We start from the raw sequence: 5,699 nt of genomic DNA, 5'->3' as shown, positions 1-5,699 counted from the left end.
TACACTTTAAAATGGTATCACTTCATGCCAAAAGGTGTGCAGTAGAAGAGACACTTGTGTGTGCAAAGTTTTTGCAAGTGGCAGGACATGTTTAGAGAGTCGTCGCACAAGTATTTGGGATCCCGTGATTCATAAATAGAGGCACATAGAAATGCAAATGCAGGGAAGTTCCATTGACTTTGTACAAAAAGCTGATTAGGCTATCATTGTGGTATTGCATCCAAGTTTGGTTGTCACACTTTCGGAAGAATGTGAAGGTCCTTGTCAGGGCGCTGAAAGAATGTACCGGCAAGTTTCGAGGGATGCAGGACTTCGGCTGAGGAAACTGGGATTGTTCTTCTTAGACTAAGGATGAAAGAAATGTGGTTTGAGGTGAACAAGACAGGTTTAGGCAAGGTAAACAGAGGGAAGCTGTTCCATTAGTGAATGTTTCAAGGCCCAGGGGACACAGATGCAAAATGTTTGAGAGGAAGATGCAAGGTTATGTTTCTTACTTAGAAATAAGTGTGGATCTGGAATTCAGTGCCTTTAAGCAGCCTGTCAGACAGGCAAAAAAAAGCAGATAAAAAAGTAATGCATTGCACACCTTATGTTTATAAACCACCAAATCATGCTGCCCATTTCTTGTATTTGCAAAGGGAACACGAGACTTCAGATAGGAAGAAGGGTCTCAACCCGAAACATCACCCATTCCTTCTCTCCAGAGATGCTGCTTGTCCCGCTGAGTTACTCCAGCATTTTGTGTCCATCTTCGGTTTTAAATCAGCATCTGCAGTTCCTTCTTACACCCCAGATTTCAGATGTTTAAATGATGAAAATCCTATATCTGGAATGAACTGTAAGTCCAGGGCTTACTGAATGACAGATTGTACCATATCGTTACTACGCTCCATCACTGAATTCCACACAAAGTCCAATAATCTTCTCATGAAATCATAGAATTGCCACAGCACAGAGGAACATATTCAGCCTTCAGTGCCTGCCAGCGAGCACTAGGTCAATCCTTCTTTACTTTAGGTGAACGCATTGAAATCTACAATATTCCGTGGCGGGAAATCGAATCCATCGGCACCTTCAAAACAAATTTGGATTTGAACACAAGGGAGAATAACTTGCAAGGGAGTGGGGTAAGAGAGGGGGAACACAGCAAACACTGATTGAGTTTTTTGAAGATGTGACCAAAAAGGTTGATGAGGGCAGAGCTGTAGATGTTTTATATATGGACTTCAGCAAAGCATTCGACAAGGTTCCGCATGGTAGGCCGCTCTGGAAGGTTAATTTGCATGGGATTCAATGAGAGATAGCTGAATGGATAGAAAATTGGTATCATGGCAGGAAGCAGAGGGTGATGGTGGAAAGTTGCTTCTTGGACTGGAGGCCTGTGACTAGTGGTTTGTATCGGGGTTCAGTGCTGGGTCCATAACTGTTTATCATCTATTTCCATGATTTGGATGAGAATGTACAGGGCAAGTTTAGCTAGTTTGCAGATGATACAAAAGTGGGTGATATAGCAGACAGTGAAGATCAATGTCACAAATTGCAGCAGGATCTCAGCAGGTTGATGGAATTTAATACAGAGAAATGTGAGGTGTTGCATTTTGGAAAGTCTAACATGGGCAGGACCTACACAGTGAATGGTAGGGCTCTGTGGAGTGTTATAGAGCAGAGGGATCTAGGTGTGCACCTACATAGATCATTGAAGAATGGAATTTGGTCCAAAAAGCTTTGAGCACATTGGCCCTCATCAGTCAGAGTATTGAGTATAAATAGTCACAATATATGAGGAGTTGGTGAGGCCACATTTAGAGTATTGTATTCAGTTCTGGGCATCATGTTACAGGAAATATGTTGTCAAGCTGGAAAGGGCACAGAGATTTGTGAGGATGATGCCATGATTTGAGGGTCTGAGCTACAGGGAGAGGTTGAGCAGGCTGGGACTCTGTTCCTTGGAGCGCAATAGGGTGGGGGAAGCTCTTATAGAGATACATAGAGTATATACTCTGATCGAGTACCGCAATGTTTATGAAACAATTGGACAGGTATATGGATAAAAGACAGGTTTAGTGGGATATGGGCCAAATCCAGGCAGATTGGACTAGTGTAATTGGGACATCTTGGTCTGTATGAGCAAGTTGGAACGAAGGGCCTGTTTCCACACTGTACGATATTATGACTCTTTATTGGGATGGCGCAGAAAATAGCAGTGTGCCGTGAAACGGCCATGATCCCAACGGATGATAGAGTGGGCTTGATAGGCTGAGTAGCCTACTCCTACATGATTATTATATTCCTATATTTGCATCTTAAAGGAAACAAATGTGACAGGGAGTGAGTTTGGTGTAAGATATTGAAATATTAATTGTCTAATTGGTATACACCTAACACTTCCTGTAACATTTTCCCCAGCACACCTCACCAATAGCATCACAATACAATACAATACAATACAATATATCTTTATTGTCATTGTACCCAGGGGTACAACGAGATTGGGAATGCGCCTCCCATACGATGCAATAATTTAAGTAATTTAGACAACAGCAACCCAACGAAACGAAACAATTGTGACAGTTTTAGACAGGGTAAAGTGCAAGTTGATCTATGCGTTGTGGCCATCCGGCTCAGCAGGACCGGTTCATAGCAGCTATGGCCCTGGGGATGAAGCTGTTCCTGAGTCTGGAGGTGCGGGCGTAGAAGGCCTTGTATCGTCTGCCCGATGGAAGGAGTTCGAACAGACTGTTGCAGGGGTCTTAAAACCATCTATCCAATTCAATCTGAGCGTCTTTGAGTGTTTGAAAAGCGCTATATAAATGTAATACATTATTATTATTATTATATACTCGATTGCATAACACTGAAATATTTCATGTAGCATTTTATATATAATCAGCAAGCTTTCATCAAATTCATGTACACTCCAATTTATCAATCTGTGGGTTAACTATTGGACCAAACAAATAAATCAGTCCCTTGATTGTAGGATAATATTGCAGCTGGTAATAGCAAGAATTTTGCTTTCCATTTTGTGGCAACGAATCTATTTACAGAGTTTAAGAACAAACGACTTTAGCCGTGGCAAATTGGTCAGCATTGTTGCACACATATGCAGTTTAATTGTATAATTGTTGGAATTTTCATTTGCCAATTTGATGACGAATTAATAGTTTAAAACATGACTGCCTATCTGTGCAAGTGCCTCACGAGTTAAAAGAAGATGCTGACCAGGTATAATACAATACAAACAGTGATATTGACTCGACTAGGTGTACAAAGAATTAAAATGGTGTTATGTTGTTTGCATGATAAATAAAATAACAGATACCAGGCTGTAATTTAACCAGAGGGTTCATTCATATTCTATGGCAGATCTTGCAGTCTGTGCCATCTGTATGCATTGCGTGGTTGTCCCAGAAAATTCTGAATTGGTGTTTTAGAGCATGTAAATAATCTGGGAGTTGTCCTTGTCGGCAAGCTATGATGTGAAGCAACAACAAAACGTTTCCTTCTCTGTAATTCTGATGGTGATGCTGGGCTGAAAGCCGGTGATCTGCTGGTGACAGATGGTCGACTTGTAATGTAAAGAGCAGGAAGGAACTGCAGATGCCGGTTTAAACCGGAGGTGGACACAAAATGCTGGAGTAGCTCAGCGGGACAGGCAGCATCTCTGGAGAGAAGGAATTGGCGACGTTTCAGGTTAACACCCTTCTTCAGACTGAGAGTCAGGGGAGAGGGAAATAGACAATAGGTGCAGGAGTAGGCCATTCGGCCCTTCGAGCCAGCACCACCATTCAATGTGATCATGGCTGATCATTCTCAATCAGTACCCCGTTCCTGCCTTCTCCCCATACCCCCTGACTCCGCTATCCTTAAGAGCTCTATCTAGCTCTCTCTTGAATGCGTTCAGAGAATTGGCCTCCACTGCCTTCTGAGGCAGAGAATTCCACAGATTTACAACTCTCCGACTGAAAAAGTTTTTCCTCATCTCTGTTCTAAATGACCTACCCCTTATTCTTAATTGGTGGCCCCTGGTTCTGGACTCCCCCAACAATGGGAACATGTTTCCTGCCTCTAACGTGTCCAACCCCTTAATAATCTTACATGTTTTGATAATAATGAAAGATTATAAATATAAATATATATATAATTTCGATAATAAATGAAAGATATAGGCGATGATGGAAAGAGATATAGAACACGTGAATGAAATATATTTAAAAAGTAACGATGTGTGTGTTTCTGTCCTCCGGGCTGCTGCCTGACCTGCTGGGTGTTTGCAACATTTTACGATACGATAGAACTTTATTTATCCCAGGAGGGAAACTGGTCTGCCAACAGTCATAAAACGCAACAAAATACATGAAACATGACATTAAAATGATGAGTGGAATGTCCAGGATTGGGGATTTGCAAACATTGTGGAGGGGAGTCAGTCCACCCCACGACAGAAGGGGGAGGAGTTGTACAGTTTGATAACCACAGGGGGGGAAAAAGCATCTGAAGGTAGATACAAAATGCTGGAGTAACTCAGCGAGACGGGCAGGGTCTCTGGAGAGAAGGAATGGGTGACGTTTCGGGTCGAGACCATTCTTCGGAAATAAGGATCTCCTGCGGCGTTCTGTTCTTGTTTCAGATTTCCAACATCCGCAGTGTTTTGCTTTTGCACTCATCTTTCAGGCCGGCTGGGGTGGTGGTGGTGGTGATGGTGATGATGGTGGTGGTGGTGGTGTGGTGGTGGTGGTGGTGGTGGTGTGGTGATGGTGGTGATGGGGTGATGTGGTGGTGGTGATGATGGTGGTGGTGGTGGTGGTGATGTGGTGGTGGTGATGGTGGTGCTGTGGTGGTGGTGTGGTGGTGGTGGTGGTGGTGGTGGTGATGGTGATGGTGTGGTGGTGGTGCTGTGGTGGTGGTGATGGGGTGGTGGTGATGGTGATGGTGGTGGGGGGGTGGTGGTGGTGATGGGTGGTGGTGGGTGATGGTGGTGGTGATGTGGTGTGGTGATGGTGGTGGTGGTGGGAGGCGGGGGAAGCCTGACAGACGTGGGCACACTCGCTGGAGATTGTGTTGCATTCCTGTCGCTCCATGGTCCTTGCTGCCCATTGATGGTGGTGGTGGTGATGGTGGTGATGGTGGTGGTGATGGTGGTGGTGATGGTGGTGGTGATGGTGGTGGTGGTGGTGGTGGTGATGGTGGTGGTGGTGATGGTGGTGGTGATGGTGGTGATGGTGGTGGTGATGGTGGTGGTGATGGTGGTGGTGATGGTGGTGGTGGTGGTGGTGGTGGTGATGGTGGTGGTGGTGGTGATGGTGGTGGTGGTGATGGTGGTGGTGATGGGGTGGTGATGGTGGTGTGGTGATGGTGGTGGTGGTGGTGATGGTGGTGGAGGTGGTGGTGGTGGTGATGGGGTGGTGATGGTGGGGTGGTTGAGTGGTGGTGGTGGTGGGTGAAGCCTGGCAGACGTGGGCACACTCGCTGAGTGATTGTGTTGCATTCCTGTCGCTCCATGGTCCCGCTGCCCATTGATGCAGTTCAGCTCCACCCGCCATTGGCCGTGGCTTTGGGTCGCCGCTGACTCCCCATTGGCGGGCGCTGCAGCGTCGCGATTGTGATTGGTGACGGGCGCGGCCGCCTGCCCCCTGATTGGGTGCTGGTGGCCATGGGCGGCCCCCAGCCAGCAGCCTCCTGCCCTGCCCCTTTAAATA

The sequence above is a fragment of the Rhinoraja longicauda genome, chromosome 6 (assembly GCF_053455715.1).
Source record: "Rhinoraja longicauda isolate Sanriku21f chromosome 6, sRhiLon1.1, whole genome shotgun sequence".
Taxonomy (NCBI): Eukaryota; Metazoa; Chordata; class Chondrichthyes; order Rajiformes; family Arhynchobatidae; genus Rhinoraja; species Rhinoraja longicauda.
Note: the sequence above shows the minus strand (reverse complement) of the source record.